The sequence below is a fragment of the Chiroxiphia lanceolata genome, chromosome 5, assembly GCF_009829145.1.
Source record: "Chiroxiphia lanceolata isolate bChiLan1 chromosome 5, bChiLan1.pri, whole genome shotgun sequence".
Taxonomy (NCBI): Eukaryota; Metazoa; Chordata; class Aves; order Passeriformes; family Pipridae; genus Chiroxiphia; species Chiroxiphia lanceolata.
Genome location: NC_045641.1, coordinates 65,491,918 through 65,515,876, shown reverse-complemented (window position 1 = coordinate 65,515,876; position 23,959 = coordinate 65,491,918). Strand labels below are relative to the sequence as shown.

The 23,959-nt window shown below is 39.1% G+C and overlaps 1 long non-coding RNA gene across 1 annotated transcript; it reads left to right on the top strand.

Moving 5' to 3' along the window:
- Window positions 1-2,234: 2,234 nt before the first annotated feature.
- LOC116787186 lies at window positions 2,235-13,469 on the top strand. The gene is made up of 4 exons (XR_004357208.1): window positions 2,235-2,330; window positions 2,922-3,042; window positions 12,084-12,143; window positions 13,121-13,469. It is a non-coding gene; the product is annotated as an uncharacterized LOC116787186 (long non-coding RNA).
- The last annotated feature ends 10,490 nt before the right edge of the window (window positions 13,470-23,959 follow it).

Genomic DNA, 23,959 nt, shown 5'->3' with positions numbered 1-23,959 from the left:
GTTTATCTGAATAGCAGAAAACAGACTTTTAGAGAGAGTTAGTATATTATATGTTTGTTTACTTAGTCTTTCTTCTAGTGTCTTTGCTCTTTGATGAGGAGCTCATATCCTACCAAGTTTACCACACTAAAACTGAACAGCTCTGGGTTATCTTTATTTTTTTTTACAAAGCGACAGTAGGAATGTAGGCAGGACTTACAGACTGGATATACAGCCTAGAGTTAGTCCCCTGAGTCTGGGAGTATCAGGTAGAGGATTTCTAGTCCTGTTTATTTCTTCAGATTTAGAGAGAGCCATAGCATGGCCTCTACCACTGCCACTGCTCTTGGGTCTGAGAGACACCTGGACCACAAATTACCTCTATTTTCCTTTCAAGACGTTGCTCCATTACCACCATGGGCAGAGGAGCAATGTGAGCCCATGACTGCAGTGTGCCCAGAAGCTGAAGGCACAGAGGCAACGGGTTTCCAAGAACCATCACAAGTTGGTCATGCAATTACTGCAGCACAGGAAAGAGGTCAGACCAAGCATTCAGCTGGCATAAATCAGTCCAGCTTGTCACTGACTTTAGTGGAACTGGTTGATTTATATCAGTTGAGAATCTGACCTGTCACAGACAGAGATGGAAAGAAAATGCAGCACAGTTGGATTCAGTGGGAGTTGTGCTCCCCTGTCACGTGTGTAATATAACTGAGTTCCTGCAGCTGTGGGAGCTGCATCTCGGATTTCCCCACTCTGGTGGTGTTCTTCAAATTATGGCAGAGCTCTTCAGCCACAGAACATTTTTGTTTTATGTTATTGCCATTAGGCCATCTGAGCTTGGCTAAACATGTGGTTGTAACTTTATTAGACTTCTCCTAAAATTAATTTCACCCTTGATGGCTTTCACCTTGATAAATTGCATCATAAATGGACATAGGTGAAAGCTGGAATCTTCTAAGATTAGTCTAAAATAACAGATTTAATGGTCTTATTTTACATATAATAGTTACAGAATTTGATCCAAAGCCCAACATGGAGAAACTCTCTTGTCTTCAGAAGACCATATTAAACAGACATTGCCATTGCTGGTGCCAAAAGATTCAAGTTGTTTATTTGCAGTCTTATCTTCAGAACAGTTTGTTAGGCACAAATCCACAGAGGGATTTGCTCAAAAAGCCTCAGATATCCAACTCTTCCAAGAGAGTCCAAGGTGCACAGGCTCCATGTCTAGTATCCGAAGGAAGAGTCAGTGCTTCATGAACAGAAAAGCAGCCAGGGCTTTTCATATCAGCAGGTAGAGAGGATAAAGGGCAGCAAATATCTTGTATCTGAAAAGGAGAGGAAGTACACTGTGCTCAGCATCACTAGGCTATACTGCTCTCCACTTGGGATTCATGTAATTGAACTCACTCGAGAGCTGTGAGACATAAGAGCTTTGGATCCCCTTAGAAGCTATTATTGCTTTAAAAATAAACCTGGCATTTCCTGATTGTGCAAAATTTGCATATTTCTTGAATATTAGTGTATCAACACAGAGATATTAATCAATAGTATCAGACAGTGTCTGCAAAATCATCTTTACCTCCCAGAATTTTTTTTTTTTGTTCTTATCATTATCAGTTTTTATGAGCATTATGTATCCTGTGAATGTTAGCTAACTAGGCTGATATAAATCTTTGAGCTGTGAGAACTGAAAAGATGCTTGCAAGCAATTGTGCAATAACTACATTAAAATAAAACAAATTGGGTCCAAAGTCTAGACACTTGCCTTTTAGTTATATGATTCTTATCTCTGTCATACAGTTTCTCCATGGAGATGGTCAGTCCCCACAGAAGAAAAGATAAGAGTTCAGCAGCAGTGCTGGCCAAACAGTACAGTTTGAACTGGTATAGTATAATTTTTCCTTATTGAGTTAATTAAAAGTGTAAAGCCAAATTAAGCATTATTTTCTCTGATAAGCTTTCTGTATGTTCCAGTAGGAATTCTTCTGCTTTTTAAAAAGCCCAGGTCTGGATCCAGCAGCTTTTGGAAAACAGTAAAATGAGGCTAATTTCCAACTGAGCAAAAGTTGGACTCAGATATGGAAACTCAGTAAGGACTTTACTCAGCAGGTCAGGATTCAAGAAGAATCTCAAGGTATCACAGGCAAGTCCATGCTCTCCAACTGGTTCCACACATCCTTTGGCAGGGAATGATCTTTTCAGGATTTTCAGGAACTTACAGATGTTTCACCACTGTGTCGTTTCAGGGCATGGCATTACTGTTTCCTTCCTGGAAAGAACATATGGTGAGTTAGATGGAGATAAGACCACGCAAACTTGAGATCCTCTTTTGAATGGCTTCTTTTGTGAGTACACTGTGTATCTTTGCAGACTAGTGCTGGTAGCCTTTAATTTCCCCTGCAGAATTTGACTCAGTGACTTGAACTAAGGGTTTGCATGAATTAACACACAACGTGAGTAAGTAAAGAATACCTACAGGTACAGAAAACTGCTCAAGAAATAATCTTATGTAGAACTAAAAGTGTGCTGTGGCTTCAGAGCATATTCAGTTTGCAGTTGCATTAGCAGTCCTACAGAAGCCACTGGGTGTTGACATATAAGAGAGGTTAGGAGAATTTGGACTCCTAAGCAGATTTTACAGCTAGTAAGTGATATATTGTGATTTACTTTGGATTCTGTAGAGGAGCTTTTGTTCTCAGAACATACAGTGGAGGAAAGAGAAAAAATAATTATCTTTTTGGAGAAAACAGATCAAAATAGTAGGGTTGGTACCAATCCTAAGTCTGATGGGATACAATTGTCTGCTTTCCCTAAATGCTTCTCTGTATTTCCATTCTGTTTTGATTTATGAAGAAAACTTGTGGAAGTTTCATTGTATGGCACTGGAAACTAGACAACCTTAGAATACAGGTGATCTCTTGTTTATTTAATGTTAGGCAAGCAGACAGAATGGTGGAGAATTCCTGTGCTTACATCTTTCTTTCCAAAATCCTGTTAGATGGCCAACTCAGATGGCTTTTGTAAACCTGGACTAGTGCCTTCATTTAGACTGTCTAGGTAAGTTTGTATTGCATTCATCAATGTCATAGTACTCCAGCCATGTATTTTGATATTTTTTTTCTTTTAACTTGAAAGCATATTTATAAAGTGTATTATTTTTATTTAATGGTTCCTCCTTTTGGAAACTCTGGGTAACCATTAATGTATGGGCACTACTCATGATTCTTTTCTACTAAGCATTTATACTTTCAAAACTGGAAATAGTTTGTTTAAAGCAAAAGCAGTTCTATCTACCTGAGCTGCAGACAATTCTCTTTATCTTTTCTTTTTTGAGTGGGAATTGGACAATAATTCTTAAGAACAAGTATTTTCATATATAATAAGAAAGAATATGATCAGAGAATGGTTGGAGAATTGCTCACAGCACCTAACAAAGATAACTCAGAGAGTGTTCATTATTAGGTAGTAGGTAAATTTGCATGATACTTGGAGGCAAAAAGGAAATACTTGAGATGTGGTAGAATTATTGCCTGTTGATATGTAAAATGAGTAACTGGTTCACACGGGTTCTTATGAATTGGCAAGTTCAATAATAACATATTTGCACTGTTTCCAAAAGTTTTGCTGTTTTGAGAACAGAAGAGATTTCAATTTGCTCAAGCATAACCACTATATGTTTTCACAACCAAGTTCACAATTCCCAGCTCAGTTTGCTCCCTACTTTATCAATTCCCTCTCACCATGATTTCTTGTTGCAAACAGAGAGTCAAGACCTATGAATAAGTCCCCTGCTGTCACCTCAGACATGCTGTTTTGAGGTTGTTTTCTAGCTTATTTCCGTGTTGACATCTCACAGTCATGATTCTCTCTCCAACCTCTAATGTTATTTCTGAGCATTTTTTCTTGAACTGCTTGAGACTGTTGACAGGAACCACTTACTGAAGAGCTCTACTGACACCACTCATAAGAATGCCAGAATCAAAAAGATAGAGGATGATATCTTTATAAATTGAAATATTTGAATCAGTAAGAATATTCATTGTCTTCTGGAACCACATGATTTCACCCTAAATTGCTTCTCTAGCACTGAGTGAAATAGCAATTGAAGTTATTTCTTCTTGTAAGATTCTTTTTGCGCAATTAGTTTAGGTGGGAACTGAGGCTATTACCATCTCTTGGAATGTTTCTCTCTCTGTTAGATCTCCTTCTCCCAAATTGCTCATCTAGTGTGTTTATAATCACAATTAGCCTCCCATGGGGGTTTTCTTTTGGATGTCTTTTTAAAGAAAGCGATTTATGAGGTTACCCTTTTAAAGTAATGAGAATGTGCTTTATTGCAGGACAGACATGGTTCAGCCTCTCTCACAACACTAACTCGAAGTGTTGGAGCCAATCTTTTCAGGGAGTTTTATTCAGGAAAGTTTGCATGGAGCTGTGTTCTGTCTAGTATTCACACAGGTGAATTCACACACAGGTGTGTGAATACAAGCAGAAAAAGTGAGTGCCAGCCCAAACATCCTAAGCACCTTCTGACACAACCTCAAGAGAGAGAAATAAAATTCGAAGTTTTGAACTGTAGTAATTTAATAACCCACCACTTCTAAGATTGACACTGGACAGCTTGCATCCACTGATACTGGCAGACAAGGGACTTGGCACCAGAAACATTCAAAATCCTTCTCCTTGAAGTTCACAGTGTCAGTGCTATGCTTGGATAAAAAATTTTTGTTTTAAATTTCATACCTGCCCTCCAGAATTTGACCTGTTAGCATCTGAGGTTTTGGATTCAGGCTTTTTGCTAGTGGATGCATTCTCTCCCTTTATAGACCCTGTAGAGCACTACAATTAAACAACCTGAGCTGTTCCTGTGCTCTAACACTTTCCTAATCTCGATCCTGGACTAAAAAACATGGAGAAGTAGCATACTTCAAACCCACTAGAAAATAACTTTTGACATATGATAGTTAAAGCTTAAGCTAGTTCCTATCTTATCCCTCTGTGTATTTATAATCCCTCTTGAATTCCAGCACATTTTGTTTTGACATTTTTCTCAAGAGTTACCAAGACTAATATGAGTAGTTTCAATGTACTCCAAAACTTTGATACAAAATAAAATACACCAAAGATTTAAATGATATAAACAGCTATGTAGTGAATATTTAACCATATCATGGCAGGAGAGCTCAGGGACTCAGTTTCAAAATGGAATTTTCTTCATTTTCCCTATCTGTTATAATGCATTTAGTCAAAGTGGTTATGATTCTAAGCCATGAAACATAAAGTACTGAATGTACAAGGCATCCTTAAATGCTTTATTTTGATACTTAAGAGATGTATAACAAACAAACTGGGGCTTTTTTGGATAGGTCACCCTCCTGCAGGAGCTCTTCTAGCAGAGCAAGGGCCTTCATGGCACAACCCCTTTGGTGTCCCCATGGTAGCCTGTGTGGGAAATCCCACCACATTTAGCTCTGTTCAGGCTTAAAACTGAAATCAGCCTCACCATGTTTACACTGGGGAAGACCAGCAGCTGCCCTGGTAGTAAAAGGTTGTCTGAAACAACCCGTAGTTTTACAAGATGAACCAGTACTTTTTTTGCCTTCCACACCCCACCCCCCTGGCCTTCTTTCGTTGCTTAATCTTGCAAACCCGTTCCAGCAAAACACAGGCTCACTTGCCACTTAGCCACCACAAGCAGTGCTGTTTCCTGTTCATTGCTTACCATATTCCCTGCTTTTGGAGACCTGGCAATTCCAATATGGCAGAGGGAAGCAGCTGCTGCCCTGAAGTGCCTGTGGGAGGGCGCCTGCTTTTTTGGTTCTTCATCTCCTCCGATCAGTGAGTGCCTGGTCTGCCTTCCACATGGTCTGAGACTTTGCAGCATTGCACCCCATAGACTAAGAAGGTTGAATTGTGCAAACAATTCTGTGATAAAATCCCTGAGTTGTCTCATCCCTTTGGAGACCTTCTCCTGTGGGAAGGCAGGGAGCTGTACCCAGATGCCCTGATGGACGTATTTTGAAAGTATTTTCAGGCAAGGCTGAATCGACACTTGTGGACAGCCTTGTTTTAAATGCATTTTAGCCTTGTGCAAAATTAAGCCACAGTGTAAATGTCTTCAGATTAAAAGTCTTCTTAAGAAAATTGCTTGGATATTATGTTGGGAAGTACTTACAGCCCTCAGCTTGGATCTTGTGCACCTATGTCTAAGGCACCATGTCCTACTTAGAACTCATACTTGTAAAAGAGGCATTGGAAAAACTGGAGCAGTTTAAACAGTGACATCAACTGTGTTTGGAGCAGAATGTTGGGCCAGATGGCCTCCATAGGTCCCTTGGCCTTATATTATTCTATGGAGCATTGATCCTCTCAATTTTGTGTTACTGATGTTTTCAATATGAGTGTCAGGCTGTTCCTAAATTATAGTACTTTAAGTGCATGGAGAAAAACAAAAGCACATGGCCTATTGCTGCAGAAATTACTGTGGGAAAAAGGATTTAGGCATGTGATTGCAAATAGTTGTATTTTTTCACTAAAAAAGGAATCAGCAGTAGCATAAGCTCTACTATCATCTACGTCCTTTATCTTGTGCTTAAATCACAGAGGTTTGTATACATACAAATTAAGGACACACTATACCATTTGTTTTTAAGTCTCCAGTTGATTAATAGTGCAAATAAAAGAACTTCTAAAATGCAGAAATGCAGTCCTAATTTCCTGAGTTATGCACTTTTTTGGTACTTTATTATTGAACTGAGATGTTTAGATTGCTTTTTTTTACTGTCATATTGCAATTACACATGGTTATTGTGATTTAAGGTTTTTTTGGCTATTTATTTAAAGAACTTTGGAACTACTGTAATTTTTTTTTTTCAAATTTCACATGAATTTACTTAATTCTATCTTGCAGTGTTATTGCTGCACACAATGTGAAAAATTGCAGTCATCAAAAGTGGTTTAGGAGGCCAATGTATGTGTCAATATTACATTTTTTTTTCCATTCTATAGAATTGTAGGATAAAATGTCTTTCTAATTGCACAGTCCTTTCCCTTTAGGACTGATTACAAAAGGGAGAGCTCTTCCAAAGTACTTATTATGGTTGTTTCTTATTTCTGTTACAATTGTCTGAGGACCCAGTCAAAATCATAGTCATGTTATTCTAGGCATTAGTTTAATACATTGAAGTAGTTCTTGCTCAGTGAACTCATATTTAAGAGGCAATGCAAATAGATAAAAGAAAATACATAATCCATTCCTTTACAAGCATCTTGAACTTTATCTTCAGTGCAAAAAGGCAGCACAAAATGTGTTCATAAAACAGGACTGCTAACTGAAATTAAAATTCTAGCGAATCGATGGAGCAAAAGTCATAGTTATCTGAAAAGATGTAGCTGCCATGGTGGAGATGAGATTAGCAAGCATAAAATGTCCTGCCTAGAATTCTACTTTGACCAAAATTACTTGACATAAAAATATCATCCTTCTAATCTTCCCTACCATCCAATGTTGCTGATACCTCAGCAAAGGGTTTTAGTGTGGCTTATGAGGCTTTTTGTAGCGAGAAAGAACGAACTCCTGCCTCGAATCCTGATTCAGTGAGAGGTAAACTAAGTGTAAATTGTCATCGCAGAAAGTTAGATGTGTCTTTGTTAAGGTCTTCCTTATCCTGTGAAAAGATACTGCCTGGCTTTGGTCTGTGTCTTTATGAAAATGACCGTTTGTTTGAAAAATGCAATTAAGAAAATCAATTAATCTCTTATTTGCTTTCCCTCTCCAATTGATTTTAACCACATCTCCATGTGTAATAGGTCTAGTTGTCATCTGCAAAGTTAAATATTTATTTTGACACCAGCTGTTAAGATAAGAGAGGATATCTTCCACCAAAAACCCATGCTCAAAACTAACTTTCTCATATAACAAAAAACCCCAAATTCATTATTCACATTTCAGTTGTATTATAGGTGTTTATAATTTATTCTAATTCTATTCCATCCTTTTATTGTTCCAATGGGGTGCTCTTCATTGCTATTGCTGACCCACTTCCAATAGTGCATTAAGCTATGTGATTAACATCTGTCACATGTTGTTTGTACTCTCATCTTCTCCCCAGGGATGTAAGTGTGTGCAGTGAAGTGTCCTGTTAATTTGTTATTTTAAATATGCATGTTGCTGTGTATTTATTAATGAAGGCAAGGTCAGAAAAATAGGCCTTATGTGTGGACCAAAAAATGAGTGTGTTCATGATGCATTTTTTCCTTAGCCCTGATGTCAAATAATAGTATTGTGAGTAAAATTAACGTAGAGACTTCATTTTATAGGGGTAATATGATGTCACATGTTCTTTTTACAGTTTCTGTCACTGTTTTGTTTTACTACATTTGTTCTTACAGGATGCAAGTTTGCTTACCAGTGAATTATGCTCAGTCCAAAATGCTTTTTGGATCATAGATTATATTTATCTCCAGGAGCAACACTGAAGATATCATAAGCACATATATGTATGATACTATCTACCAGTATTTTAACCTTAGAAGAATTAGTACTGCCAGTAAAAACCAGTCCTTCATCAAGAAGTGATGGGCACTTAATTTTTATTTTATTTTTTCTCATTTGTGGTTTCCGAAGTGGTTCCTTGTGCAACTTGTCTTTGCTTTCCTTGCTCATTTTTTTTGTCCAGTTTATTTCTGGTCATTTTGGCCTATGCAAAAGCTAAAAGCTGTGAGCCATTAGCTTTTAAAAATGTGAAAACTTGTTTTTGTAGTTATTGGGCTGTTTCAGACTAAAGTTTTGGAAACAACTGGGCGGCTAATCAGTAACTTTCTGAGAAATACTAATTAATGAAAAATTTAGTGGTCTGGATTGCTTTTAGAGCAAGAGGCTTGCTCCTTGTCAGGTTTCTATATCCACTGGATGTTTGCTTTGTTATCCTAAGAGCACTTTCTAAAGGGAAAAAGGAAAGTTTGAAAAAGAATGCACGATAACAGAAAATGAGAAGATTATAAATATGAACTCTGGCTCTCTTAAGCAGAATGGCTAAGGATTTCACCCCTTTTTGGGGCCAAGATTTCATCCTGAAGGTTTCTGATAATGTTTCTTCAAGCTACAGAATACAAGTGTGAAGAAATACTATTACCAAAGCTATACAAAAGTGGAGGATGCCAAGAACTACAGTGTATTTTATGTCACAATGTTTTCTCTGTGTCACTGAGAGTCACTGTCACCAGACTTCCCACATGGGGCTGATTTTCTCTGTCACACTCAACTCTTTGAAGCAATCATGATTGCGAAATTTGGCATATCAGGTTTCAGTACTGCCACTTGCATCCCTTCTCCTTCCCTCTTTGTTGCCTGGTCTAATGTAATTCTTCATTTTGTTCTGGTTTTGCCCAGGCTAACCCAAAAACTGCAAAAATATCCATTAGCTTTGATTTGGGTTAGCTAGGTTTTCAAAGCTTAGCAAGCTGATAGAACAGTTCCTATTTCATGTTACATTTTTCAAATAAAATAAGACCTCTGAGCCACTGTTGGTATAGCAAGGATAGCTAAGATTGCAACAGAGAGAAGACTTGGATACAGAAGAGACTATTTGCTCCACAAAATCCATTTCAAGGTTTACCAGACTAGGCTGAGAAGCTGTCATTCATTAAGCTGCTCTAACAAGATACCTTTGAGTGACCATATCCTCAGGCAGAGAGACCCAAGATTAAACCCTTCTGTCAGAAGTAAAGCAAGACAGAAGATGGACGTAAAATTGGACAAGAATTTTCAAAACTGATGAGAAAATTCAGTTCCTGATGTTAAGCTGAAAGACTGCCAAAACTTCAAGAGCACACTTGAATTAATCTTTCTCTCCTGTATCAGATGCTTAGGAGTCCATAATGAAAGGTCTATTTTCTGCCATAAGCTCTTTTCAGTCTGCTGCTAGGATTCAGCTCCTGCTTCTGGAACCTCTTATACTCTATGGCAGTGGGAGATGATAGAAGAAGTCTTTCACTTCCAAAAACTAAGTACCACAGATATCTGGGCTACCCAAAAATCAAAGGCCTCTGGGATCTGGGTGCTGGGCCTTTGGCCTCTGTGCAAGGTTCTTAATCATTGAGCCAACAGGAACTTTGTGACTACACCTAATAGTGAGCATGAGTTACTGAAGTTGCCATTCTTCCTGTCGAATATTATTATCGGGGTAATTTCTCATGTAGTTAATTATGTCTAATGTCAAATTAGAATTTGCCAGTGTTGATTATAATTGGCTGTGTTTTGCTGCACACGGAAATTCTTAATGCTGCGTTGTTTAAATCATAGTTCTGGATTAGCAGTTCAGAAGGATTCTTTGGAGTGAAGAACTGACAACTGTAATTGTGCAATGGACTAATTGAAGCAGGCTAAGCAATTAAGGAATTCTATTTATAGCCAGAAAACATTTCTGACTCTTCTTCCCATCCTCCTTTCTTTGTTACCTTATGTACAAGGGAAAGAAATAACACAGCTTATATTCCCATAGTTTCACCAGAAACGATGAATGTGTTGTGTAAAGGTAAACCCAGTGGGCAGCACTGAGGTCTGAATTAGACATATGTCAAAATGTGGGTTTGATGGCCAAGTCGGGGCCAGGGACAGATTCTGATTCGTGTGAGTCAAAGCACTTGGCAAACATCTTGATGAAATTTCTCATCCTAAATGGAGTCCTGTTCTTATGCTCATCTTCTGGGACAGTGCTCCTCTTGAGCAATGTGGGTCAGCTGCTCCCTTGTGAAAGTTTCATCACTCATCTTGGTCTCAGAAAAGTGACAGACTGTTCCTTCAAGATTTTGGCAACAGCTGAACCTCACTGGAAGAGGGGCCTCTGCATTGTTTGCACAGGGGCCAGGGCCAAACCCATGTATCTGGTTTATGATGCGGGGGTTGGAGTCTGAATAATCTGCAGGAATTTGTACTTGGAGTTCTGGTTTTGGCCTATTGTAACTCCTCTCTTGTTTTTATTTCTTATATATTGATGAGGTATTTGAGCAGTATAAATCACAAGGAATCAAAAAATATATGACCCAGCCTGGGGCAAAGAGCATGGGGTTTGCTTTGTCCTCTGACTCCTACCTATCCTTTGGCCTCTGCTTTGTGATCCTGAGAAGACAGGGTCCATTTTTCATGGGAGGGGAGATGATTATCACTAATGGAGAGAGATTGGAATGAAAGAACTAAGGTCATAGTGCATGGCAATCAGGTGAAATAAAATTTTGGTTGCTATAAAGATGGTAACTCTTTAGCAGTAAGGAATTAGTTCTTGCAATTTTTATGTGGCACTTTTTTGTCAGAGCAGGGTGTATAGCAGCAAAAAGCACTGTGATATCTCTCATGTTCCATTTCTTTGACATATTTTAATCATTGTTCTAAATTATACCGAAGGTCTTCTCTTGAATTTCTCTTCCCACAAGAGATGACATAATTTCTTTGCTGCATCATTTCTATTTGGTATTGGTATTTTCTTTCAAAAGTTAAAAATTACTTTTCTCATTGTAGAAGCAAATTCCCATGCATTTTATTTCATACTGCAATTGAAGTTCTTTTAATTGGAAAGACTTTTAAAGGACTGAGGTGCTAGTAAGACTTAAAAATTGTTCACTTTTAACTCAATTTTACCTCACTAATAGGTTAGCATTAGTTTCCAAACACTTATGTCCCTTTCTAAGTTCTTAGGTTACACATTAAGCACAACAAGTATTATGGTCAATTGCCAGCAGTCCAGATAAGATCAGATAAGGTCTGCTATTTCCAAAATGACATGAAAACAACCTTTCTTAATCCTCTAAAATTCAAGAAAAAAAATAAACAAAAACTCTGAGGTATTTCTATTTGTCTAGACGTAAGCCCAAGTATTTCTTTTTCTACACTAAAGCCTTCTTCTGTTGCTATTCCATTAACATTTAGGGACTGATCAAGGACAAGGCCCCACAGATGATTTCCTACAATCCTACTGCTAGAGATGATGGGAAGCAATCTGGCAAATTATTTCCTCACCATGGTCTACCATTTTGAGAAACCTTCAACAGGAAAGCTGATTTCTAGTTTACATCTTCTTATAGTAAGTGTCTTTGTTTTCTAGGCTTTATGGCCCTAAATGTGCCACCAGCTCCTTCATCAGCTGGTTTTCCGGGCTTCCTTGGTGAGCAGCTACAAACCCAATGCCACCAAGGTTTGATCCAATGTAGCCTTTCACCCTTCTGCAAACATTTTCTGCTTTGCAGAACAGTCAGTTATTTGTGTTGGCTCTCACTGCAGAGAGATAGGCATGAAACAGAAGTTCTGCTGTTCCTGTGAGAAGCACAGAGCTAGTTTGTTGCCTGAATAAAGAGGAACCAAAGGCTTGGAGAGCCTTCAGGGGGCACAGGAATCTGCCTGCGTGCCAGGTGGACTGGCTGGGGAGGCAGCACTGTGCCCCCAGGGTGCTGTACCTCCATCTGCAGAGAGAGCAGAGCAGACCCAGATCCTCCCACTCTCTGTTTGCAGGGCAGCAGCAGTTGTGGTGTTCCAGGAGGACCCTGTCTCTGTGCCATTGATCATACTGCTGATGGTAAGGCAGGCTCCTTTGCTGCAAACACTCAATACCCGGTTTCCGGGTCATGGGAAGTGTGTGCATGAGCTCTAGGCATAAATCCCCACCTTCAGTACAGCTGAGAGGTTTCTGGGAGAAAGCCTTTGTGAGGGATCTGAGTGGCAGTTCACCTAGAATTTGATATAGCATTGATGGGGACATGCTGAGGAGTGTGCCTTAAGTCAAACAGTGTTGTGGGAATCTTAATCACGAGGACATTGTGTTATCTTGGAGCTAACAAGACAGGCAATCCCCTACAAAAAATAGCTGTTAAGCCAAGTATTTGCCATTATACTGCCACTGTGGGCCTGCTGTGCTTAAGAGCAAAATCATAATCTTGCTGAAGGCTCCTTTATTGCCTACACCATTTTTCATTGTTCAGAGATTTCAGTTTCTCAAATGAAAATTAGGGAACGTCATTCCCTTTATTGCTGAGATGTACTTTGTTGCTAAGCATTTTAACTGAAGTGCTTTGAGGCTAAGATCAAGACAAAGCATTTCAGTGTCATCTCTTTGCTAAATCAATTCTCTGATGTTTATGTTTGCAGTAAAAAGGACCTAACCACTGAATCAGCCTGAATATGTATTAAGATGAGTCAGGCTGAAGAAATATGAATGCTGCCTTTGAAAACTGTAATATGATCTTCATCTGCCAACATACCACAATATTAGGAGCTTAACATCACGGTGAAGGACACGAGAAACAAGGATTATATGGATTTAAAGATGTTGAGTTCATCTAGATAGAAAAACTCCATGCAGCTCTACAGGTTGGAGGCCAATGCAACTTTGAAAAAAAAAAGAGACCTGTGGGTCCTAGTGGACAACAAACTGGACAGGAATCAGCAGTGTGCTCTTGCAAAAAAAGAAGATTAAACACATACTGGGTTGTATTGGTGAGAGTGGAAGCAGGTTGAGGGAAGGGAATCTTCCCCTCTATTGCTCTAATCACTACGGCAAAAATTTTATTTTATAAAAGTCAGAAATCAATAAAATGCCTTACTGACTGTTAGCAAGGAAGACCCTTAGAGAAGTCTTTACCACCATACAGAGACATTCAAAAATATCAAGCAACTACTGTCCAACTCGACATTCATCCATTACAATGAAAAGAGGCTGTTGCTGATTATGAGCTATGCACCTTTTTGTGGTTTTGGAGCAATTCATTAAGAGATGGAATTGAAGCACCTTTTTCTTTCTCCAGAGGAATGCTGACACCAACTGAACAAAATATGAATTGATTAAGGGCTTACCACTCCTAAGGATTTGCTTCAAAGACAGGCCAACAGCTCCAGTCATATTGCTGTGCATGCAGTGATGGAGTTGCTTGTAAGCAGTAATTGAGTGTTACACTAAGTGCTTACGATCACACAACTTTTTGTGAGCCAGAAAAATAGATTGCAAATGCCAGTGTGCGGAGATGACAGCCATTGCATATGCCAGATTGTGCTCCTCCACCTGCAGCTGAATTCTCAGTGCTGGAATTCCTCCCGTGCCTTTTCAAGCCAACCATGTCATGAAAATGGCTGCCAACAATTTATCCAGAGCTTGGAATGAGTCCTTGGCTGGATGGGGAGGAAGAGGTTGGCCAACAGAACAAATGAATAGAGTTGAAATAATTTTTAACCCAGCAATTTGATCTGTCTGCTTACGAAGAAAAACTTTTGCTTTGCTATTCCTACAGGAAATCAACAGATTATTTTTGTTTTAGTTACATTATCTGTAGCAAATTCAGATGTACTGCTCCTAAAAAGATTGACCAGATGTTACACTGGAATCAGTGCTATGATGGTCACAGTTGAATGTGTCAGCCACCAATAGGCACAGTGTTTCCCTAGGATATGGTCAAGGATCAAATTCACTGCCCTGATCTTTTGAAAGAATTTCTGAGCATCATAGGTTTCTACACAAAATGGCTTGAACTGATTTTTATTGTCACTGTGAACATTCATTTCAACAACCTCAGCTCTTTCACAGCTATTTTCACGTCACACTTACTGAATCTGTTGCCAAAATTGCCTTCAATTCTGGTAAGTTACAGTGTTTTCCCCAAAGCAACCTGGTTTGAACTGTTACTACGGCATCACGCCTTTTCCAGGGAAGCAGTAGGATCAAATGGCTCAGTCAGAGATGTTTAAAAAGGATTACAATAGGCTTACTCCCCATTAGTCAGCACAGCTACTCCTATCCAACAACTGGAGTGAGCCCAGATGAGCTAAACTTGGGACAGGTCAAGCTAAACAACAGTTCTGTCAGTTCTTCCTGTGTTAAAATTATGACACAGGTAAAAATAAGCTGTGGAGTCATCTTCTGTCATGTTATTTCCTTTGTGTTTGCAGAGTAAATCAAATCAGAATTGCAAGAATCTGTGAAACCGGACCAAGTTAAGTTTCTTTATCACTTATTGATACAGCCTTGCTCAAGCTTTTGGGAGTCTTTACTGGAAGGAGGACTTTTAAAGTGTCAAGCAATACATAGAAAGATCACAGTAGAAGTGAATGCACACTGACACATGGCTATGTTATCTGTTGGTATACGGACAAAGGGAGCTCATAGGACAAGAGGCCAATTGTGCTGCTCTGTTGATATGTGTAGAAGTGTTTTATCTCGATGCAGAAAACTTAATAAACTAATGAATGTTGTTCTTCCCTGTCTCTAGTGCTACAGCAAGAACCTGACATACAGGAGGGCCTCATTCGTGAGGCTTTTTGGTATTGTGTTGGTGATACTCCAAAAGTCATGTTCAATACTCCAAAGGTCATGTTCACTTGCTGTTGACTGCCTTGGTTTGTGTCAAAGGGCAATAGGGAAAGAGAGAAAACATGTAATAAGAAGAGTAACGGTGTGAAAACATTGCCTTAGTTCCACTATTATTTAATCCATCATTTAATCCCTTCAGTAGGCTTGCAGAGGATGGGATCAGCAGAAAGAGAAAAGCATTGAGGAAGATATCTGGAAGAAGGAAGATGAGGTTGTCAGAGCCTGGGTGACAAGCACGTGTGAACGTGAGACTAAGGTGAAACACTTTTTGTCTTTTGTGGTTGAGCTAAAAATTGAGGGGAAAAAAGAAGGAACTAAGCTGACCTTCTTGGATCCAATTAGCTGTACAGACACACTGCTGGTTTGGTGAGACTGATGTCCACTGGCAGGGATAGACATGGTGGGATCACAGCTGCCAGTAGCTACCTGGCTGGCTGTTTCCTGCCAGGGCAGAACGCTGTGTTTCTGCCCACAGCTGCCAAAAACTCTTCAGGTGTCTGAAGCCATAAAGAAACCTGCCAGTCTGAGTTGCCAGACCTACTCGAGCCCTTAGATTCAGGCTCCTGCCAGGGGTTGGAGGAAGGAGGAAGAGTGAACTGCAGTTCTTCTGGGGTCTGGGCTGGTAAGATGATTGTAGTGGTTCTGAGAATCCCCTGTCAATTGTCACCAGCCCTATGCAGCCTCCTGAGGTTCCTAATGTTAACCTCAGTTCCTAGCATGAACTAACCTTCTTCTTCCTTTGAACTTAGCTTACTAAATTAGTTTTGACATAGAACATTTGAAGTACAAACAGGCTATAAAATGTTAGTGATGACTAAAATGTTAGTCTCTTTCCCCTGGCATAAGATTAACAAACCCAGGCAAAACAACCAAATACTGTGCAGCTGTACCTAAACTGAATGACATGAGCTCTTACAACAACCTCCAGTGCAGAAATGAAATAAATATTCCCTAAGAGTTTATTGATGATTCCCATTATGACGCAGTGCACATGGTTCAATTAATTCAATAAGGTTTTGTATAAAAAGAAATTGAACCTATAATTCTGCCATTAATTGCCAACAGTTAATATTACTTCTGTAGAAGGAAAGTCTTAGTTTGATTCTTGATAATTCAGTCTCAGAAATCAGTAATTTGTCTTTATTGTATTGGTGCCCCTTGATTAAAAACAGAGAACACAACAACTTAGAATGATATCTAATTGAATTATGTGTTTTTTAAAAAAGCTATTTTATATTAATGATTTCTTATGATGGGAGGAAAAAGAATATCACTCTCTAGCCTTTCAGGAAATGCAGTATACAGATAACAAATCTCTTAATCATATTTTTCTTTTTACAAAACTTCAACTATGAAGTGTTTTGAGAATTAATATGTAATCTTTTCATCTGAATAATACCATACTGGAAGTCTGGTTTATGTAGTCCTACCATAACATGCCTACGAGTCCTCAGAAAATATTAGAAGATCCCTAATGCCTTTCAAAAATTGGGCCAAATTATTAATGTTTTTGCTTCTAATTATAAATTAGTGCTTTTTCTTCACTAAAGACTGTAGAGTTCAGAGTGTATTAAAGCAATAAAGAAATCAAAAAGTTCACCAAAAGAGAACATCTCTAAACTCTTTCTGTCTTTATAGGAGAGAATGATATTATAGTTACAGCTAGCTTTTTACCCTTTTTCATTTTGATGTGCATCATGCAAGGTTTCCTACAATGAAAGATATTTCTATGTAAACTTTTTTTTGGTCTGAAGTAGAACTTGTATGCTAGAACTCTCTTGATAGTAGTCTGTAATACAACACTTTTTCTCCTCTTTGTTTATTTTCCAGTAAATACGTGTGTTAACTTGTAAAAAAAATGACATGAAAAATTATAAAGCAAAGAAAACATAATGATCCCCTAAAATAGGTAAGTCCACGTGAGTTTTGCATTAGAAAGATTCTAAGGATGTGTGCATATTTTTGCCACTGACTCTCTATAGGTGACAGGAAGAGAAGAAGTTCAGAAACATCACTCTCAGTGCCAGAGCTGCCATCAGTCTGATGAACAACACCAGGTTGGATGTGGATCTTTACTGAGGCTCGAGAGTGCTGCCTGGCATAGTCTGGGGTCCTGGTGATCATTCAGGTCTGCTGATCATTCAGAGCTGGCTGGAGCATGCTGGACATCCATTCTGTTCCTCTTCTTTCTCTAAGAGTAAAGGTGTTGAGAAGTAGCTGGTATTCATCTGGATTTTATTGTCATATGGGCCAAGATATTAAATGGGGTTTTTTTGAAGCACTGCCAGGACCAATTATTTATATATGGCTGGTGAAGACATAAAAATGAGCTACAGATTGACTTGGATAGGAGAAAATTAATTATTCTCATGGTATAGGATATATTCCAGTACCATAATTAAGGAAAATAGCCCTAAGCAATGAGTCCTGGAAGCTGCAGTTTCATTCAGTCAGCCCAATGCTGCCATCTCCAAACCAACAACTTAAGGAGGCTGTGTAAGAAAACCACTTTGTCACACTGTCCAATTTGGTGAGTAGCGTTAGAGGGGTTGGGGAACACTCTTGTGCTGACTTTACACTACCACCACTGCTACTTATAGGTCAGATAACTTCTATTATATATTATAAAATCATAAAAGCAGGGTTGAATTCTGGCCTGCATTGTGTATGTCAGAAGATTCCTTCATCTGAAATGTATGTTTTAAAAAATCCAATTCCATATTTTTTTTTTCCCTGGGAAAATAGTAATATAAAGCAGGAATGATTTATGGATGGTCGGGGGAGAGAGAAGAAAATGGGTCATGAAAAAAGGAGAAATAATGAGACCAGAATCATTCCTGCTATTATGGGTTCAGCATTTTTGCCTGTTATGTGGTGTTGATAATGAATTGAAAGAACAGTTGTTTATTGAAAATCTGGGAATAAAAAGAGAGGTTTGGCTGTTGTTTTATGTGGAAAAATGCTGCAGTGTGTAAAAAGAGCTATATAAGTTACTAAATAAATGGTTGTCTAAGAATTGTCATTACTCCATCTGATAGGAGCTTCATTTTTCATATTTATTACCTTTCAGGATAATGGAAGATGATAAATGAGTTTGTGAAATTGGGAAATAAGCTATGTTTTTCATCAGGTATTTATTAAAATATGCATTTCTGGACTTAGTAAAAATGTGAACATAAAAATGTTGCTCATCTAATATTGGCATGTGCTGAATAAGGTCATCTGAGCAATCCTATCTCTATACATTATCAGTATTTTTAGAATTCTTTTATGGAATTCATCCTGGCAGGTAGTTGATCCCAGGAGAGAGATCAGAATCTTAAATGGGCAGAAATATAAAAGAACACTGATCACATGAATATTTATGAGAATTATGATTAGAGAGAGCTTTTAGCTACAAAAATTACATCTTGATTCAAATTTACTAAAAATTTATAGATGTTTCTTAAAGCATCCCTGAATTAACACTTAATAGGCCAATTCACTGCTGTAAAGTTGAAAGTCTTGTAGCTACTTTTTCCCTTCCTTTTTTAGTAGACTTTGGGTTCAAGGGATATTGAGCCCACTCGTGATCTATATGAGCAGTCTGTGTCCATATGAACAGTGAGTGATCAGAGATCCGAGTTGTCAAATATCCAAATCATCCTCTCCAACTTGAAAAAATTGACATCTGAGTACTGCATAAGCCTTACAAGGCTTAGTTTGGGTTATCCCAAAGACTGGATTTTGCTTTCTATCCCAAAGCTCAGATTCCGCCCCCCCCGGAAATTTTGAAAACAGTGTATTTCCATCTGTTATATCCCATGAGGCAATATTTGGCTTATGTGCATTACCTGTGGTACTGGGTTTTTTTAATGTTTCTCAGGTCAGCAAAGACACCATTCATTTTCTGTATTTATATTCCTGCTCTGATGTTTCCTCTCTTCAGAATTCCTAATCCCTTCAGTTCCTTTCCCCCTTTTCTTTGAGGAAGAAAGTCTGGCGGTTTGAGCTCGCAAAAGCTGCAGACACACTGTGAGAACATCTGGGAATCCTGACAGTAAAGTGTTGAGTCCAGCAGCCAAGTACTTGTCTGAGACCTTTGCTTTGCAACTGCTGGGTTATCTCTGTCCTTGGAGACCAATATCAAGTGAGTGTCTTTTTTTAAGGGGATCGGTGGAAGTATCATCATGGAAACATTTGCTCATCCTTTCGGCCACTTTATCGAGTTCAGCGAAGGGGTGGAGAGGTTCAGGCTCACAGGAGGCTTCCTGGTTTGTGTTATGCCCAGCTGGGATTCTGTCCCCATGTCTGATGCAGTGGTAGCACCAAGCACGGGGTTTGTTCCTTGATCCTCAGCTCTTCTTCATTTTCCCACACACCTTAGGGGGTAATTCTTATGTTGGCATAACCTCTCACCAGAACTAAACTCAATTAAAATCTTCACCCCGAACTCTGATGTTTTTAGTTTCTATTTGTATCTTTCTGTATCTTTACCTGAGTTTTAAAATTATTTTCAATCAGAATCATTGCTTGCCATGAAACAAATTACCATTGCTCTAGTTTATCTCAGAAATCAGACTAAGATTTCTGCCTTACAAACTCAGCAGACCCTGGGGGCCTTAAGGCTTTCCTGAATTGCTTGTTTTAACACATCGTATGATTCTAGAGAAAAAGCACAAGGCAAGGAGGACATTTTGCTACTTGTCTTCTACCATGCAACACTGCCATAGTGTGAAGCATTTGAATGAGATGACTTTATAGACAAAGAACAGCTGGTAATAACTAGAGGGAGACAGGAAAGCATTTGCAGTAGTTTGATCCTGGGAAGGTGTTCCTTTGGGTTAATTTATTTATTTTCTGACTTTTTGCAGGTCTTTTTACACTACCTTTCCATCAGGTGATATGGTTGTTATGGAGTAAATCAGGGATAATCGCAGCACTTGATTTAAAGCAACAAATTCAACAATGATTATTTTGGAGGTAAAGGAGTAAAATTGAAAAGTCTATGGGGGAAGCAGACCGAGAGTGCTGTAGAGAATACCAGCAGGGGAGAATGCAGGTCAGACCACAGAAATGGCAGGTGAGCAGTCATCCAGGTTTCACTGTACTATGATCTGACTTGTGTTAGGCACTTTTTAATGCTTGCACTGCCCTGGGATGCCCTGAAGCCCTCAGCCCCCAGGGCACTGCCAGCCTAAGCTGCACTCTGCCAACCTGTGCTGCTACAATTACCTCAAAAGATAGATTTTTAAATTTTTTTAACCTTAAATTATCCTCAGGGAAGTATTCATAATTCCCCATATCTCTGAATATTCTGGCTTATTGCACCATACACTGAAATACAGTACCTGGAGACACTTGGTACCTTCCAGTGTGGTAATGCCTCTGTTCTTCATTCCTCAGGTCTAAAGATCCAGAACCTTTGAAAGTCCCCAGAATGCTTCTTTCAAGGCTAAGAATCCACAGTAAGTAAAAGTACTTTTAAAACCAGGTTTTTATGATGCAATTAGATATTCTTTTTAATGGTTTCCAGAAAAAGAGATGAAAGTAAAGGTACAAGGAGTAAATTAAACTTTAGCTTTTTAATGTTGATAATAATAGATAAGTGTAATTATGCTAAACACTATACCTATTCTGAGAGATACTGCAAGTACTGCTAAGTAGAGTGAAGATATAAAGGAAAAACTAAATAAGAGGATAACAAAACTCTGAATATTCACATCATGCTATTAGCATGAATGTCTAACAACAGTATATTTTAGAGGTAAAGAAAATAACACAGATTTCTTAACATATTTCATACAAATACCAATAGTCTCAGAGTAATTGCTGAGTGCAAATGGCAAAATTCCATTAATTATATTTCATGCACTGAAGTGGAGCACCCACTTGCTCTAGGAAATAATTATTTCATAAGCACTGGTAAATATTCAGTATGATTCTCTTTTTTTCACCTGTACAGCACACAGATGTGCTCATTTTCAGAAATCTGTCAACCACTTACTGATTTGGCCTTTAAAAATACAAAAATTTCCATCGAAACTTCCTAAAATCTGTCCTGATTTAAATTAATTCCTCTAATACCTGCAACTGGACTCACACTCTGCTATTTCATAGAATCTGCCCAGCCTGTACTCGTGCTTGGGATTGCCCCAACCCAGGTGTAGGACCTTGCACCTGGCCTTACTGATCTTGTTGAGGTTTGCACAGGCCCACCTCTCAGGTCTGTCCAGGTCCCTCTGGATGCCATCCCTTCCCTCCAGTCTCTCCAGTCACCCTCACCACAGAGCTTGGGGTTGTGAGCAGACTTGCTGAGGGTGCACTTGATCACTGACAAAGTTGTTAAACCCCTGAAACAGTTAAACAAACATCTTAAACATTTTAACATGTAACATTTTAACATGTTTAGTGGTGCTGGTCCCAATACCAATCTCCGAGAAGCATCACTCGTCACTGCTCTTCACTTGCTCATTGAGCCACTGAACGCAACCTGTTTGAGGACAACCCTCCAGCCAATTTCTTACCTACTCAGAGGTCCATCCATCAAATCCATGTCTCTCCAGTTCAGAGGCAGGAATGTCATGAGGGACATGCTTTTGCTTTGCACAAACCCAGGCAGATGACGAATCCAAGTAGATTTCTTGGCCCTCTGAAAAGGAACGGGCCTTCTTCATACCTCTTTATAAATACCTGATATGAGTCTCCCAGCTTATCCAGAGGGCTGAGAGACCCAGGTGCATCACAGAAAAGATGCAGCTTTTGGACCTCTAGGGAAAAAACTGGCTACCAAGTCCCTCTTTTAGGTATCAGTAAAGCTCCTGCTCAGACATGGTCGTGTGTAAGTGTGGCTGCATGTGGGTTATCACCAGGGCTGGTACAAACTGACCCATTGTGCAGCCCTGCCAGAAGTCTGTGACTGCTCATGGAATATTTTGTTCGATTAATGCATTTTGAGATTTTTTTTGTTTGCTTTTGGAAGAACTGCTTAGCTGTGTCTTATAGACTGTTCTTAACAGTGCACTTGACCCTTATGTCTGCAAGCAGACAACCGAAATGCCTTGCTGAAGTCTCTTTCCAGTTTCTTGTTTAAGTTCTTAATAATTCCGATGTCTTTTTTTTTTTTTTCCCCAGGCTTCACACTAAAAGCTTCTCCAGCTGAGTTATTGCCCCTTAGTCATGGAATTCACACCCCACCCCCTCCACTGACGCAAACTTTGGAGAGCAGCTCTATGGAGGATAACCTAAGTGCTGCCTCCAGAGCTAAAGTGAGCTGTCCTTGCTTGTTATTGTAATGTTGATATACATATCTTCCTTTCCTCATTTGTTATATCCTAATGTCATTAGGATGAGCCTGCAGCAATTTTAAAAGCTGGCTGCACAGCCTCTTTGACGTCATTACAGAAAGGTCTCGGCTGCAGACCCTGCATATACTGTCTGTGATATAGTGTATAAAAATCCATGTCAGTCCTGGCTCTCAGGGAGCACTGGAAATGATTCAACTGTCTGGAATGGGCAGATGGCTGCTATCAAAGTTTTATTATCACCATCATTATTATTACAGTGGTTTGTGACACATATTGAACTTTCAGACTGGTGTTAAAGCTTAAATATTTGAGCAACACTTTCGGAAATTCAAATCCTTTCCAATTTGACTCCAAAAAGCGGGAGTATGTTTTTAAAGCTAATTAGACAGATTGCTTGGTTCCACTTCCAACTTTCAGAATAATTATCTCAAAATTCTTGTTCTCATGTAAACACAACTGTTAACTATTTTTAATTGCTTTGATTTATTGCAGAACTTAAATTCAGTACATATTGAACGTTCAGCAGGGTGGAAAGAAAATCTGAGTTAGTTAAGGGTGCATATGGGTTGGATTGTCTACCAAGTCTTTTTCTCTTTGGAAATGCTTGTAGTCAACACAGGCTGCTAGATACTGCCTGCTGCAGGCATCCTCTATAACCAAACATATTAAGGGATAGAGGATTAATTGGTACACATTTCTTTAAAACAACTGTATTTGCAACACTTTTAGGTTTGCTTGGTAATTGCAAGAGTAACATCTTGTTTTTATCTTGTAGCTGCTGCCTGCATTCTGTTGGGCATTTGGGCATTTCGCCTCTCATGATTCTCTTGTGATACATCAGCAGATGGCTGAGGATTTTTCTGGGTCATCATGATGGTGGCCCAGTCTGAGCTACGTTTCCTGTCACTGAATTGCACTTGTCCTTAGTTTTGTCTCCACTGCTGTCTTGCAGTTCACCAACGTGAGGTATACATAAACTACTGCTGCTTGTGCTATTGCCTTTTTGTGAGCTTATTTGGTCAGTGACCTGAATGCTGCAGTGTTGGCTCTTGCATTTGTTGTTTGGGTCAAGTTTTCTGTTTGACTTGGTGTGCTCTTCCCTCTGTCTGCAGCCTGACAGCAGAGGTCCTCTCAGCTGAAGTATGATTCACTGGCATATTCATTTCCATTTTCAAGAGGGCATATTGGCCAGAATTTCTAGGCAGACATCTCCTCCTGTTTGTTTTTCCTTCACCATCTTTCCCCCACACCCAGTGATGTCTCGGGCAAGGTATCTAGTACGCAAGCTTTCATTTATTGACTAAGAGACAGTTTGTTTCATGGTTACCTTCTCTTTGTAAC